Here is a 17,644-nt window from a genome sequence, read left to right as displayed (position 1 = left end):
GCAGCAATCCTCGCATCCCTTTAGCTGCCGGGATTCCTGAGGTCCAGGAAACCCAGCTGGCCGGCGTTTAAAGGTGGAAGAGTGATAAAATCTAAGGTAGGCAAACTCATTAATATACTTAAATGAGTAACCCGCCTCCTGGGAGGTTGGGTTCGGGTTTGAGGTTTTAAAAATATTTTTACATCCCACCCGACCCAAACCCACCCCTTTGCAGGAGTTAAAATTACCCCTGTGGCGGAGCCACCAAAGGACTCAGAGCAGTTGTACATAATTCCTTTAACAGCATTGTAGTTATAACCTGTGTCTGTACCTTTAATTACTCTGTTTAACTGTACTATGTCTAGTTACCTTTACAGCGCGGTTTTAACATGATGACATCATGCCATTAGTCACGTGACCCCCAATGGCGGGAAGAACGTGATGACGTCATGACGTCATCCAACGGACCAGCCCAGCAGTCCTCGTGGAGTCTCCAGAGAGATCAGACCTACTATCAACATGTTCCAGCAGTTTCCAGTCTAAACCAGTTTAAACCAGTTTTGTTTCATTAAAGTTCTTTGTTTTAATTGCCTGAGTCGAACTCAGTCTTTTCGCTAGGAACCGCCATTCCTACATTGGTGACCCCAAATTCTATGAACGTTTTTTCGTGGAAAATTTCTTCATGGATACGAATGCCGTGACCCTGAAACTGCCACAATTCTGGGAGCAGCAGGCAGCCGCCTGGTTTATTCAGGCTGAAGCTCAATTTGCAATTTGGAACATCGTCGCGGATTCGACCCGGTATTACTACGTGGTCTCCACCCTCAACAGCGCCACAGCCTCGCAGATCGTCAGTCTCCTCGGTAGCCCACCAGATGACAGCAAGTATGATACTCTAAAGGCACGGTTGCTCCAGGTCTTTGGCCTCTCAAAGTCGGAGCGCGCTCGCAGACTTCTCGCTATGCCCGGCCTCGGGGACTCCAAACCATCTGAGCTCATGAGCCAGATGCTCACGTTCTTGGGTGCCGAACCGCAATGTTTTCTCTTTAGAGATTTGTTCCTCTGTCAGCTTCCAGAACCGGTACAAACTGCCTTAGCCAGCTCTGCGATCACAGACTGCGCTGATCTCGCGGCAGAAGCTGACAAAATATTCACGGTAACCCAACAATGCTGCGCAGCCACGAGGCACCCAACCCCCACAGACGCGACTCCAGCTCCTCAGGTGGTGGGCTGGTGCTGCTACCACATCCGTTTTGGCGCAAAAGCCAGACGCTGCTGTCCTCCCTGCTGTTTTTCGCCCATAAAAAAAACAAATCTCCCGCGGCGTTTTTCGCAAAGGAGGACCAGGTCTAAAGGGTGCACCGCGGCCGCGATGTCCGTTGGATCTGCAGGGAAGCTCCTTTACATCACAGACTCCCTATCAGGTCGTCGTTTTCTCTGTGACACCGGCTCGCAATGCAGTATCCTCCCCGCGTCGAGGCTGGATCTCCAAACCGGGGCCCACGGCCTTCCCCTCGAGGCAGCTAATGGTGCGGCCATTCGTACCTTCGGAAAGCGGCGGGTCCAACTGAGCTTCGGCGGTCAGCGCTTCTTTTGGGAATTCGCCACGGCCAAAGTCTCGCAGGCCATCCTGGGGTGGATTTCCTTTGTGCGAACGGGTTCCTCATCGACGTCCGGCACTGCCGTCTCATCAATGTGGCCACGTTCAATTCGATCCCCTGCCACCGCAGCACCGCCGTGTCGTGGTCCTTCGCCTGCACGTACCCATCGTCAGATAAATTTGCTCATCTCCTCGGGGGGTTCCCGGAGCTCACCAGACCCACTTTCTCTTCCTCGGTCACTAAGCATGGTGTGGAGCACCATATCACCACGACGGGCTCCCTAGTTTACGAACGGGCCCGTAGGCTGGAACCCGGCAAGCTCGCGGCGGCAAAGGCAGAGTTTGACACAATGGAGCGGCTGGGAATTATTCGACGATCAAATAGTCCCTGGTCTTCGCCGCTCCACATCGTGCCGAAGCCCAGTGGCGGTTGATGCCCCTGCGGTGACTCGCGTCTGAACGATGCTACCACCCCCGATCGGTACCTGATCCCACATATACAAGATTTTTCGGCCCATTTGGCGGGAAAGTCAATTTTTTCTAAGGTCGACCTCGTCCGCAGGTATCACCAGGTCCCCGTTCATCCGCAGGACATTCCAAAAACCACTGTTATCACACCATTCGGGCTTCGAGTTCCTGAGAATGCCATTCGGTTTAAAGAACGCAGCTCAAGCTTTCCAGCGGCTTATGGACTCTGTGCTCCGTGATCTCCCGTTCATTTTCATCTATCTTGACGACATCCTCATCACCAGTGCTAGCGAGGAGGAGCACATCGGGCATCTTCATACTCTCTTCACACGCCGTAGCCAGCATGGCTTAATCATCAACCCAGCCAAGTGCCAGTTTGGCCTGCAAACCATCGACTTTCTGGGACACCGTATCACCTCGGATGGCGCCGTCCCCCTAGCAATGAAGGTGGAAGCCGTCACGTCTTTTCCACGCCCGTAGACCATCAGGGCTCTCCAGGAGTTCCTGGGAATGGTAAATTTCTACCACCGTTTCATCCCCAAGGTGGCTCTACTTATGCAACCTTTGTACGAGGCCCTCAAGGGCAAATCTGGCAAAGACACAGTTGGCTGGACAATCGAAATGGACCAGGCTTTCGGGAACACCAAGAGGGCCTTGGCTGATGCAACCATGTTGGTGCCCCCTCTTCCAGGCGCCACCATTGCCCTTACTACGGACGCGTCCGACTACGCCATTAGGGCAGCGCAAGAGCAATGGGTCAATGGCACGTGGCAGCCACTGGCATTTTTCAGCTGTCAGCTGAGAAAAAACGAAAGAAAATACAGCACATTTGACCAGGAGCTACTAGCACTTTTCCTGGCCATCCGCCATTTCAGGTTTTTGTTAGAGGGACGTCCCTTCACGGCTTTTGTCGACCACAAGCTGCTTACCTTCGCAATGTCGAAGACCACAGCTCTGTGGTCGGCTCGTCAGCAACGTCACCTGACGTACATTTCAGAGTTCACGATGGACATTCAACATGTGTCTGGTAAGGACAACCTCGTGGCGGATTGTCTCTCCTGCGCGATGGTCCAGGCAGTTCATCTCAGTATTGATTATGCTCGCATGGCTGAGGATCAGATATCGGACCCAGAGGTTCAAGTGTACAGATCCGCCCCGTCGAGTTTTCAACTGGCCGACTTCAGCTTTCAGGCCGCGGGCACAACACTCATTTGCGACGTCTCCATGGGCGTTCCTCGACCCATCATACCAGCCGCGTGGCGCCAGACGGTTTTCGACGCGATACACAGGTTGTTGCACCCGGGTATGCGGACTTCACAGCGTCTTATGTTAACAAAGTTCATCTGGAAAGGTATGCACCTGGACGTCCGGGACTGGACCAACACCTGCGTGGTCTGCCAGAAGGCCAAAGTCCAGCGACATGTCAAGGCACCAATAGCTCCGTTCGTTGTTCTGGAGCGTCGTTTTGACCATGTGCACGTGGACCTCGTTGGGCCGCTGCCACCTTCCCGTGGTTTTACTCATCTCCTCACCATGGTGGACCGCACCACCAGGTGGCCAGAGGCAATTCCTTTGGTTTCCACCACCTCGGTGGACATCGCTAGAGCCTTCATCTCCTGCTGGGTCGCTCGGTTCGGCATACCGGCAGACATCTCCTCCGATCACGGGCCACAGTTTACCTTGGAGCTTTGGAACGCTGTAGCTCAGGGGCTCAGCGCCAAACTTCATCGCACCACCGCCTATCATCCACAGGCAAATGGCCTGTTTGAGCGATTCCACAGGTCGCGCAAAGCCGCCTTACGGGCCCGTCTTCAAGGCGCAGGATGGGTGGACAGGCTTCCTTGGGTCTTGTTAGGTCTTCGCACGGCGCCCAAGGTGGATCTCCAATCTTCTTCAGCGGAGTTAGTTTACGGCCAGTCACTCCGAGTTCCTGGTGATTTTCTTCCTTCTTCCACGGAGCCATGGTCCGCCTCCCAGCAGCTCGTCTGCCACCAGGAAGCAGCCAAGTGTTTCGTCCCGGTGCCTACTTCCAATCACGGCCTGCAGAATTCCCACGTACCGGTGGAGCTGAAGAGCGCCGAATACGTCTTCATCCGTCATGATGCTCACCAGGACCCGCTCAAGCCTCCTTACACTGGTCCCTTCCGAGTCATCAAACCAGGAGGCAAGTCTTTTGCTGTCGATGTCGGCGGTAAACCAGATCACATTTCGGTGGACCATCTGAAGCCAGCTCATTTGGACTTAGACAGCCCAATTGTCATCGCTCAGCCACCAAAGCGTGGCCGCCCGCCCGCAACCGCAGTGCCGCTTCGACCGCCAGTTCAACTTCACCCGCCACACCAGCAAAGCCACAGTCCCCAGCTAGCTCAACCACCTTCCTCTGCCTGGCTATTGAGGTTGATCGGACAGACTGGCCAGACCGCCTCCTCGTCTCACGTTTTCTGTTAAAGACAATTCTGGGGGGGCGCATGTGGTGGAGCCACCAAAAGACTCAGAGCAGTTGTACATAATTCCTTTAACAGCATTGTAGTTATAACCTGTGTCTGTACCTTTAATTACTCTGTTTAACTGTACTATGTCTAGTTACCTTTACAGTGCGGTTTTAACACGATGACGTCATGCCGTTAGTCACGTGACCCCCAATGGCGGGAAGAACGTGATGACGTCATAACGGACCAGCCCAGCAGTCCTTGGAGTCTCCAGAGAGATCAGACCTACTATCCTGTTCCAGCAGTTTCCAGTCTAAACCAGTTTTGTTTCATTAAAGTTCTTTGTTTTAATTGCCTGAGTCGAACTCAGTCTTTTCGCTAGGAACCTCCGTTCCTACACCCCCATGTTTTAATTTGCGTAATGAATGCATAAAAAGTTATTGTACTCCAAAGAAAGCAATGAATTATGTAGAGCTTCCATAGCGTAAGGGCTTTGCAGAAATGTAATTACTTGGGCCCCTTACTGCCAGGACAATGTCTATTGTGACTTAATAGTCTCTCAATAATTAATATATAAGAAAAACTGAAAATAATCTCCAAATATTTCTTAAAGTAGTAAAACTAAAAATGCATCCAAATAAATTATTGGAGAACTGAGTGGCTGAAACCGGTTGTCACGATTTGACATCACTTTTAACATACTTTGCCATTAGCCTTGAATTCACCCATTTGTAGACTTTTCGATTTTTAAGGCAAAATGCTTTAATTATATACAGTAATTTTCATCGGTGATTTATAATATGCGCGTGATCTCACACTTACAAACCTATGACGTAACAAAGACACTGGTTTCACGTGATGCCGTTTTCAGAAAGTTATCAACGTGAATTGTACAAAGCTTTTCAGTACTGTCACTGATTCTCCCACAGCTTTGCCCCGGCCGTACGTTGGCGGCACTGCTGCTAACACTGAAATTTACATTTAAGGGGAAACCAAAGCCAAAAGGAAGCGGAAGGCAGCCCGCGACAGTAGTGGAGAATTTTCTCGTCTTCGTTTTTCCCTTCTGTATTTCTCGAAGAAAGTGGCTGTGAAGATCAAGAAAAGAGCGGCATCTGCCTTTGGACACCATGGGAAAAGAGTTGAGTACGATGGAATAATCAATTACACATTAAATTAATCGACTTCCGTTCAGCAACGAGTATAGACACTACGATGATCGTCACTGTTTCCGATTATCAAAGCGTGAAAGTGGAAAGTAACCTTGACACACCTGTACGACTGAAGTCTAAAATATATGCTGTCCTTCACTGAAGTACGAAGCACAGATATACACCAGATCCACAGCCGTATTCAGACTTGCCACCGGGAAACGCAGTGACATCTTCCAGACAATACCTTCTCAGATCACCGTTATTTTTTCTTATTACTCCGCAGAGATCCTACACTTCAATAAAACACACTTCCCCAACATCTGCCATCGTATATCTCAACGCTGAAACACACACCCCACCCCCACCATGGAGTCGTACAATCCCTCCAAGAAACGCACGTCAAGCAAACGTAAAAGAACCAGGAAATCCCGTGTGGAGGCCTGCAGCGTCAATGCTTGCCCCATGCCAGAAGAGGATGCCCAAAAATTCAGCACGGAAACTTACTGCTTCACCGCAAACACCACGGGAGAGATGGGCAGCTGTTCCAAAAGAACAGCCTCGAAATCAACTACGGAGACATGCTGCAACATTAATTCCACACCGGAGACATCTACCATCTCTGAAAAACCTATTCCGAGGAAACGCAAGAGGACCTCGAAAGCCACGGAGATAAGGTGTGTTGCCATAACCCCCTTGTTGCAGGCAGACCTGCCCGCCATCAAAGCCACGCAAAGGAGACGCAACACGCTAATATCTGCCACTGCGCAATCCAACTCTACAATGCCAGAACTACTAACTTTCAACACTCTCACAATACCTGTCACCAGCAAAAACAAAGAAACCCCAAAACTCGCTGCCGAGAGAAGCCACATCAGAGTAAATCCTACGCCAGGGACCTGCAGCTTTTTTGCAAATTCTAAGCTGAGAAAACGCAACAGCTCTGCAAAATTGGCGACAGAGGTATATTGTACCAATGAGAACTCCCTCGCAGAGCCAATTATGTGCTCCAAGAAGTCCACTCCAAGGAAACGGAAGAGAACCCCGAAACCCGTTGTGGAGATATGGTGTATCTCTGGAAGAACTCGCGCCTCACCATCGTACATCCATTCGAAGAAGCGGAAACGAATCACAGAACCTACCGCAGAGATGCCGTGCAATACCACAAACCCAGAGACAAGCAGTTCCTCCGTGAAACCCGCTCGAAGGCAGTACAAAAGAACCCCGAAAAACACTCTGAAACCGTGCCGCATTCCGAAAGAGCCTGCCCCGGGACGGTGCCGCCTCTCTCCACAGCCTGCCCCGGGACGGTGCTGCCTCTCTCCACAGCCTGCCCCGGGACGGTGCCGCCTCTCTCCACAGCCTGCCCCGGGACGGTGCTGCCTCTCTCCACAGCCTGCCCCGGGACGGTGCCGCCTCTCTCCACAGCCTGCCCCGGGACGGTGCCGCCTCTCTCCACAGCCTGCCCCGGGACGGTGCCGCCTCTCTCCAGAGCCTGCCCCGGGACGGTGCTGCCTCTCTCCAGAGCCTGCCCCGGGACGGTGCTGCCTCTCTCCAGAGCCTGCCCCGGGACGGTGCTGCCTCTCTCCAGAGCCTGCCCCGGGACGGTGCTGCCTCTCTCCAGAGCCTGCCCCGGGACGGTGCCGCCTCTCTCCAGAGCCTGCCCCGGGACGGTACCGCCTCTCTCCAGAGCCTGCCCCGGGACGGTGCCGCCTCTCTCCAGAGCCTGCCCCGGGACGGTGCTGCCTCTCTCCAGAGCCTGCCCCGGGACGGTGCCGCCTCTCTCCAGAGCCTGCCCCGGGACGGTACCGCCTCTCTCCAGAGCCTGCCCCGGGACGGTGCCGCCTCTCTCCAGAGCCTGCCCCGGGACGGCGCGGCCTCTCTCCAGAGTCTGACCCGGAGTCTTGCTGCTTCGCTCCAGAGCCTGACCCGGAGCCTTGCTGCTTCGCTCCAGAGCTTGACCCGGAGCCGCGCTGCCCGTTTCCAGAGCCTGCCCTGGTGCCACACAATCTCCATCCAGAGCTTGTCCTGGAGCTGCGCTGGCTCCTTCCAGAGCCTACCCTGGAGCCGCGCTGGCTCCTTCCAGAGCCTGCCCTGGAGCTGCGCTGGCTCCTTCCAGAGCCTACCCTGGAGCCGCGCTGGCTCCTTCCAGAGCCTGTCCTTGAGCCGTGCTGCCTCTTTGCAAAACCTGCCATGGAGCCATGCTGCTTCATTCTGGACCCTACCCCGGAGCCATGTTGCCTCTCTCCAAACCCTGCCCCGGAGCCATGTTGCCTCTCTCCAAACCCTGCTCTGGAGCCATGTTGCCTCTCGCCAAACCCTGCCCTGGTGCCATGTTGCCTCTCTCCAAACCCTGCTCTGGAGCCATGTTGCCTCTCGCCAAACCCTGCCCTGGTGCCATGTTGCCTCTCTCCAAACCCTGCTCTGGAGCCATGTTGCCTCTCGCCAAACCCTGCCCTGGTGCCATGTTGCCTCTCTACAAACCCTGCCCTGATGCCATGTTGCCTTTCTCCAAACCCTGCTCTGGTGCCATGTTGCCTCTCTCCAAACCCTGCCCTGGTGCCATGTTGCCTTTCTCCAAACACTGCCCTGGTGCCATGTTGCCTCTCTCCAAACCCTGCTCTGGAGCCATGTTGCCTCTCGACAAACCCTGCCCTGGTGTCATGCTGCTTCTTTCCAAACCCTGTCCTGGAGCTATCCTGCTTCTTTCCAAACCTTGACCTGAAACCATGCTGCATTTCTCTTAAGCCTTGCAATCTCTCTGTAAATCCTGCTTTGGAATTCTACTGCCTATCCATAAAATCTATTTCGGAACCATGCTACCTCGCTCTAAATTCTACCCTGAAGACATGTTACATTTCCTCAAATTCTATTCCTGAGATTTGTTGCCTCTCTCTAAAACCTGCCTTGGAGCTACGTGGCCGCTATATAAATGGTGCCTTGCAGGCATTCTGCATCTCCCCAAAATCTGTCCAGTACCCAAGATGCCTCTCTTCAAACTCTGCCCTGGAGACATGCTGCACCACCACAAATCCCATTCATAAGAAACGTTGTACCTCTGCAATGTGCAACATGTTTCAGGAGATAAGCACCTCTTCTGCAAAATCCTCTTTCAGGAATCCAAACACTACCACAAAACCCATCCTAGAGACATACTGCAATTCTGCAAAATCTTCCTTTGAGGAATACTGCAATTATACAATGTTCATGACAGAGACATGCTGCATGTGTCCAACAACTGATTTGGTGACATGTAGCACATCTCCAAGTCTTAGGGTATCAACTCACATCTCTTTGAGGTCTTGCATGGTGACATGCAGCACATCTCCATTTCTCAGCCAGGTACCACCTCGCATCTCTTTGTGGCCCTGCATGGTGACTTGCAGCACAACTCCAAGACCCAGCACAGTAACACACAGCACATCTCCGAGTCTCAGTAGGATAAGTAACAATTCCTTGAATTTTGTTGCAGACAAATGCCTCACATCACCAAAACCTATTCCAAAAACATTTGGTGCCTCTCCAAAACCCACCGCAAGGACATCTTTCACTTTCCCAAAAATCCTCTCCAAAACTTTCTTCAGCTCACTGAAACCCACTCGAAAAATATTCTTCATCTCACCCAACCATGTCCGAACAACATTCTTCCGTTTACTGAAATCCACCGCAGGGACATCCTTCAACTCACCAAAACCCATTACAGAGACAACCTGCACTTTCCCAAATTCTACCACAGACACTTCCCTGAATCATACCCCTGGGAAATGCAATATCAAACCAATAACCTTCCTCAATACACAAGACTCCCCCTCAAAGTCTTGTACCAGTGATGAAGATAAATGGGAAAGGAAGCCCAGACCTCTGTGATTATAATAGTCTCCAGACGGGGCTGCACTTGGACTTCAACAGCTCAAACTAAAAACAAAATCCAATCCACCACCATTTGTGTGATTTTGGTTGAAAAATATGTTGTTGAAATGTACTCAAGCAAACAGTGTCTGAAATTTCTGGTGTTTCACAATACAAAATAAAATGACTACATTAATTTGGAGCTGAAATACAATGCAGCAATGCCCAATACAACGACATGTAGTAAAATTGAAACTTGGAAATTGTGCAGTTATTCAATATTTATATTTGTACAAATTTAAACAAATTGCTCTTTAAACAAGTAATGATAAACATTTTCATAGTTTTGGATATGTTTATAGGCTACAGACTCAACATAAAATGGTAAGCAGTAGATTCCAGAAAATAAACATTTAAATTATGTTAGATTATATAAATTGCAAATCTTGCATCATGATAGCATATTGGCTGCATTGAATGGGGTTGTTTTCCATCTGATTTTATTTATATCAGTGTGGTGATTTGTAGCTGCATAAGCTATTTAATTTAGCATATTTTTGTTTCATTTCATTGCCATGGCTTTATAAAGGTCGACAGTTATCATGATTATGATAGTGTAACACTTCTATTTGTTAAAAATGCTGAGTCACTTGAAAGCTTCCTGTTGGCTAGTTATATGAAGCGGAGGAATCTTATCCGTAATATATGAAGTCCTACAGGCGTTTGAAGAGAGTGAGATGGTGGAGGAGGTGCAATATTTTGAAATGGTATTTCATGTTGTGTCTATTATCAATTGGTAGCCTGAGTGGCTACTGTAGTTACACTGTCAAACAGATGTTATTGAAAGAGAAAAAGTTATTGGATGATGAGTGCCAGGAAATGATTGTGGACAAAGTTTTTCAAACACTTGGATGGGAGGATAAAGAGAGCGAGAAAGCACAGCACAGCAAGTAATAGTGCTTTACTTCTAAATTTGTTTTAAACCTTATTCACTCATGTCCTGCTGTTAGCTCAGTACCAGCTAAGGGCAAATGGAAAGCCTACTGCTACCATATCACATGTAGTATAAATTAAAATTAAAATAACAACCTGCTTTTAGATCTCTGCTGACATTGTTCTTGAGCAGGTTTTTAGAATAAATGGAAGAAAAGCTTTGGTTAACTATATCTCTGATTCTACCTTTCCTCCTTCCTGTGTGGAAGTACATTGTTTCTCTTCCTCACTGCTGAAATAAAATTGTGAATTCACCATATGGAAAATTGTGATTTTGACACCGATTGTTAGAATTAATTTTTAATTAGTATAGTCTAGTATAGAGAGTTTTGTATGAAATGTTCACTGACATTTTAATAGACTGCTTGCATTAAAGATGCATCGGTTATTATATTAATATCTTGGAGATTCAGGAATGTTGACAAAATAACATATGGTTAGAAAAGTCACCCTGCCATACATTGGAGAATGTTGATACAATAGAAGCCTTCTATCCCACCATTAGCCATAATCAATGTTCACTGTAAGCTGCACATTAATCTATGTGGCCTGTTTCTTTTAATGCGCTATCCCTTTAATTTTTCTGCACATGCACGGTATTACAATGAAAAGGCTGGTGAGGGCCCCGAATAGGATCTTTCCCATTACTGCACAACCGTGCAGCTTAGAGGGAACATAACTACTATAAGGCCAAGCAAATGACAAACCTGAGCCTCTTAATCTATTATTTTAACAATATTGTTAAAATAACAAAATATATTAGTACAGTGAAAGCTGTAAATTACAGACACCTAAGGGGCTGGCATCAGCTGCCCATTTTTCGCAGGTGTCCTTATTTTCAAAATGGTCATTGTACATACAATAAAAATTTTCCCAACAATCTTGAAGAACCAGCTGAGATTATAATCAGCACCCAATCAGCTGCAACAATGCTAAGAACTTAAGTTTTGAAGCAGATATAACAACAAAACTGATCTTGCAAATACAGTACCTGTACAGTGAGACCTGTTCCGAATTACACTCTCAGACAACGGACAATGGCACCGTGTGGTACACGCACATATGGGTCCACGTGTGGTCGGATACGTGCACATCTTCTGGCGTGCATTATCACAAAGTTGCTTTTGGAAGCAGAGTCAGCAGCTGTAGGGGTGATTCAAACCCTGATACTGGCATGGACAAAAATGACCTCTGGATACCCCCACCAAATGAAATAGTTTCTCTGTATCTACCCTATCAAACCCTTTTATCATTTTAAACACCTCACTGGGATCACCCCTCAAGCTTCTAAACTCGAGGGAATGCAAGCTAAGTTTATGCAACCTGTGCTCATAATTTAACCTTTTAAGCCTTGGTATCATCCTGACAAATCTGCACTGTATCCCCTTCCAAGACCAATATATTCTTCCTGAGGTTCGATGTCCAAAACTGAATGCAGTACTCTAGATGGGGTCTGATGAAGGCTCTGTACAATTGATGGATCACTTACTTACATTCGAACTCCAACCCCCTTGATTGGGCTGAAGCCTTTCTTGTATAAAGACATGAGGGCCACTTGTCATTACATAACAACTTGCATTTATATAGCACCTTTAACATGGTGAAACGTCCCAAGACACTTCACTGGTGCGTTTTCAAACAAAATTTAACACTGAGCCACATAAGGAGATGTTAGGACAGATGACCAAAAGCTTGGTCAAAGAGGTAGGTTTTAAGGAGCATCTTAAAGGAGGAGAGAGAGGTGGAGAGGAAATTCCAGAGTTTAGAGCCTAGGCAGGTAAAGGCACGATCGCCAATGGTAGAGTGATTAACATTGGAGATGCGCAAGAGGCCAGAATTGGAGGAGTGCAGAGATCGGAGGGTTGTAGAGCTGGAGGAGGTTACAGAAATAGGGAGGGACAAGACCATGGAGGGATTTGAAAAAAAGAATGAGATTTTTTAAATCGAGGTACTGCCAGACCAGGAGCCAATTTAGGTCACCAAGCAGAGGGATAATGGGTAAACGGGACTTGGTGCGGGTTAAGGTATGAGCAGCACAGTTTTGAATGAGCTCAAGTTTGTGCCTCAATTCCACAGGTTCACAATCCTCTGTGTAAAGAAGTTTATCTTTGTCCCTGTTCTAAATCTCTTACATTTAATCTTGTAACTATAGCCCCTTGTTCTTGATCCCTCAACCACTAGTAACAGTCTGCTTCTATCTATCTGTAAACTGCATTGAGTGTGAGAAGGGTGAAGCCTAATAGAAAGGGCACAAAGTCAGAATGGGCCTGAGACTAAACCACCTACCATTCTAGTTAGGGATGCACCTGTCTTGTTTGATTTCCTGTATTCATAATCTGCTATAACCACAGCTGGCTGCCTTAGTGATTATTAGCTATAAACCAGAAGCACAACACTCTCTGCTGCATATATCTTGTAAGCATTATCTCTGTGTCCTCACAGTGGGGAGTAAAACAGAAAGGAAAAAGAAAAAGAGAGACTTGCATTTATATCATGCCTTTCACAACCTCAGGATGTCCCAAAGTCCGTTACAGCCATTGAAGTACTTTAAGCACTTCATTAGCTACCGGGAACGGTAGCATAGTGGTTAGGTTACTGGACTAGTAATCCAGAGGCCTGGACTAATGATCGTGAGTTGTGAGTTCACCATGCAAGCTGGGGAATTTAAATTCAGTTAATTAAATAAATCTGGAATTAAAAAGCTAGCACCATGAAACTATCGGATTGTTTCAAAACTCATCTGGTTCTCGAATGTCATTTAGGGAAGAAAATCTGCCGTCCTTACCTTGTGACTCCAGCAAAGTAGTTGACTCTTAACTGCCCTCTGATAATGGCCCAGAAAGCCACTCAGTTGTGCAAAACTGCTACGAAAAACAACAATAAAGATAAAACTAGACGAACCACCCAGCATTGACCTAGGCACCAGAGACGACAGTGGCACACCCAGCCCAATCGACCCTGCAAAGTCCGCCTCACTAACATCTTGTCCCACAGACTAGTCATACTCACAGATTTATACCTTTCCGCCAATGTCCCAGACTCCTCCATCACTATCTCTGGGTCTGTCCACCAGAGGAGGCGGTACCGTAGTATACAGTCAGGAGGGAGTGGCCCTGGTTCTCAATATTGTCTCATTCCTTCAGGTCAAGTATGGGCCAACTACCACCCTACCTCAGCTGATGAATCAGTACTCCTCCATGTTGAACACCACTTGGAAGAAGCACTGAGGGTAGCAAGGTATTTACTCTGGGTGGGGGACTTCAATGTCTATCACCAAGAGTGATTCGGTAGGACCACTACTGACCGAGCTGGCTGAGTCCTGAAGGACTTAGGTGCCAGACTGGGCATGCAGCAAGTGGTGAGAGAATCAACATGAGGGAAAAACCTACTGGACCTTGTCCTCACCAATCTACCTGTCGTAGATGCATCTGTCCATGACATTATTGGTAGGAGTGACCACCACACAGTCCTTGTGAAGTCAAAGTCCCGTCTGCACACTGCAGACACCCTCCATTGTGTTGTGTGGCACTACCACTGTGCTAAATGGGATAGATTCTGAACAGATCTAGCAATTCAAAACTGGGCATCCATGAGGCGCTGTGGGTTATCAGCAGCAGCAGAATTGTATTCCACCACAATCTGTAACCTCATGACCCAACATATCCCTCACTCTACAATTACCATCAAGCCAGGGGACCAACCCTGATTCAATGAGCAGTGCAGGGGAGTAGCACAGGGCATAACTAAACATGAGGTGCCAACCTGGGGAAGCTGCAATACAGGTCTACATACATGCTAAACAGCGGAGGCAGCATGCTATAGGCAGAGCTAAGCGATCCCACAATCAACGGATCAGATCAAAGCTCCTCAGTCCTGCCACAACCAGTCATGAATGGTGGTGAACAATTAAACAACTATTGGGAGGAGGAGGCTTCATGAATTTCCCCATCCTCAATGATGGAGGGGCCCAGCATGTAAGTGCAAAAGACAAGGCTGAAGTGTTTGCAACCATCTTCAGCCAGAAGTGCAGAGTGGGTGATCCATCTCTGTTGTATCCGTGTGTTAATAGAGACACTGAAGGCAGGAGTTAGTTTCACAGGTGTTTACTGAACAAAGTCTGGAGGTGAACTAACTGATACAACACAATATACAGGCTTATATAGCCTGAGTGGCCATTACCGGCATTACAGTACACAGGGGGCTCTTAAAGGCACATACGCTACATTTCCTCCCCTTTTAGCCAACCAGTACATCATATTTTAAGTAATCATTAATTACATGTTACAAGAACAATAATCTACACATTGCTGCAGTTAATCAATTAAAAGTCAGTCTCTCTGGAGGCTTCCTGACTCGGTCCGGATAACGCCTCGGTGGTGTAGTAGTTTCTGGTGGTGTAATAGGTTCTTTTGGCAAGGCTGATTCGGCTTGAATGCCAGTGTCAGCTTCATCTGGTTCCAGTATCACCGGATCAGAGGTAGATACTATGGGTATCTCTACTTCATCATTAGGCGTATAGAGTTGTGGTGTAGGTTGTCCCTTTTCGGATGACTCTATGATCTGGTCAGCATGGCGCCTTATTATGCTTTCTCCAATGTCCATGGTGTACATCAGCGGTCCTAGTCGTGTGCAAATAGTTCCAGGCTGCCATTTCTCGGTACGGTAGTCCCGGGCCAAAACTTGTTGACCTATCTGGAAGGTTCTAGTTGGCCTTTCATTCATGCCTTGAAATTGCTGGTTCTCCACGTCCCTTCTGATGTTTGGCTTGATCAAATCCAGCCGGCATCTTAGGCTTCTATTGAAGAACATCATGGCGGGAGTTTGGTTGGTAACCAAATGTGTTGCATTCCTGTATGCAAACAAGAAGTTATCTACATTATGCTGAAGTTTTATGTCTTCATTACCCATGGCCTTTATGGCCTTCTTGAAGGTCTGGAAAAACCTTTCAGCCAATCCATTGGTGGCGGGATGGTATGCGGCGGATGTGTAGTGCTTAAACCCATTGTTTTTTTAAGAACTTCCCGAATTCTTCGGACACAAATTGCGGTCCATTATCAGAACAGATCTGTTCAGGCAGCCCATTCCTGGCAAATATGGTCCTTAATACTGTGATGGTTTTTTCCTGTGGTGGTGGAGGACATCTTTATTACCTCCAGCCACTTGGAGTGTGCATCAACCGCGATTAAGAACATTGAGTCCATAAATGGACCAGCAAAGTCGATGTGTACCCTTTGCCATGGAGATGAGGGCCACTCCAATGGATGTAGAGGGGCTTGTGGTGGAGCGTTTTGGACCTTCTGGCATCCTAGGCAGCTCTTGGTCATTTCTTAGATGTCTCCATTGATACCTGGCCACCATACAAACGCCCTGGCTAGGTTCTTCATTTTCACTCCACCCAGATGCCTCTCCTGAAGCTCCTTTAGCACTTTATCCTGGAGTTTGGGTGGAATCACCACTCTGGATCCACACATCAAGGTTCCTCGGCACACTGACAGCTGTTCTCTTCTTTGCGAGAATGCTGGCAACAGTGGTTCGCCATGTGCTGGCCATCCCTTCACTGTTAAATCGTAGACCCGTGAGTCGGGTCATTTCTCGTTTCCCTTTCAATGGCAGAATTTGTTACTGGTAGACATTCCACTATGGTAGAGTGGAACATCTCCACTGGGACTACTGTAGGTGCCTCTCCTACCATTGGCAACGGTAGGCGCGATAAACCGTCAGCATTCCCATGCTGTTTTGATCCTTTGTATTCTATGTCATATTGGTGTGCCCCTAGAAAAAAGGACCACCTCTGTAGCCTTTGCGCTGTCATAATGGGAACACCCTTTTTAGGGTTGAATATGGAGATGAGGGGTTGATGGTCAGTCAACAGGGTAAATTTTTGTCCCTGTAGGTAATGGTTGAATTTCTTCACTCCCCATACCAGGCTGAGTGCTTCCCTGTCGATTTGGGCATAGTTACGCTCAGCTGAGTTCAATGAGCGTGACGCAAAAGCTATCGGCCGTTCCGAGCCATCAGGGAATCTATGCGATAATACCGCTCCTACGCCATAAGGGGATGCATCGCACGCCAGTCTGATTGGCAGTGATGGGTTGTAATGAGCCGAAACTTCCTTGGACGTGATTAAGTCTTTGCATTTATGGAAGGCACGTTTACAGTCTTCGCTCCATTTCCAAATTACTCCTGTTTGTAGCAGTTCATTAAGAGGGTGTAGAAGAGTTGATAAATTATCATAAATTTTTACCGAACTTATCAATCCCAGGAACGACCTTAATTGTGAAACATTTTCAGGTGCTGGGGCTTTTATGACCGCTTCAATTTTTTCAGGTTACTTATGCAACCCTTCCTTATTAATTATGTGGCCACAATATGATATTTGTTTCTGGAAAAATTTGCACTTGGGGCGATTTGCTCATAGGCTTCGTTCTCTCAGCCTAGTGAGCACCTGCTCCAAATTGGCAAGGTGCTCGTTGTCGTTTTCTCCTGTTACAAGGATGTCGTCTAGGTAGCATTGAGTCCCCGGAATCCCTTGGAGGACTTGCTCCATAGCTCTTTGCCAGATAGCTGGAGCTGATGCTACTCCGAAAACCAGTCGATCATACTGGTACAGGCCTTTGTGTGTATTTATCGTGAGATACTTTTTAGAGGCCTCTTGAACCTCCATCTGTAGATATGCCTGTGCCAAGTCAATGTTGGTGAAACATTTCCCTCTGGATAGTGAGGCGAAAATATCTTCTATCCTCGGAAGAGGATACTGTACCGTGTGAAGGACCGGGTTTACAGTCACCTTAAAGTCCCCACAGATGCGAATTTTTCTCTGTTCTTCAGATTTATCATTATTCAACGTTTTCTTCATGACCGGGACGATGGGTGTTGCCCACTCGCTCCAATCTATCTTGGATAATACGCCTGCCTTTTCCAAATTCTCCAGCTGTGCCTCGACTGCTGGACAAATTGCGTATGGCACCGGCCTTGCCTTAAAAAACTTGGGAATTGCCGCATCTTCCACTTTTATTGAGGCGGTGATGCCTTTCAAGGTTACTAGTTTCTCTTGAAACACTTCCTTGGCGTTGTATACAACAGGCACCCTTATTTTTCCTTTGGGGTATACTTTCTGCCCCGTATATGTTTTCAAGATAATGGATGTGTCTTTTAAAGGTATATGCGGAAATAGCCGC

Source organism: Somniosus microcephalus, chromosome 13 (genome assembly GCF_052327205.1).
Source record: "Somniosus microcephalus isolate GS21.2 chromosome 13, FLI_Smic_1.0, whole genome shotgun sequence".
NCBI lineage: Eukaryota > Metazoa > Chordata > Chondrichthyes > Squaliformes > Somniosidae > Somniosus > Somniosus microcephalus.
The sequence above is the reverse complement of the archived record's forward strand: the minus strand, read 5'-3'. Positions refer to the sequence as shown.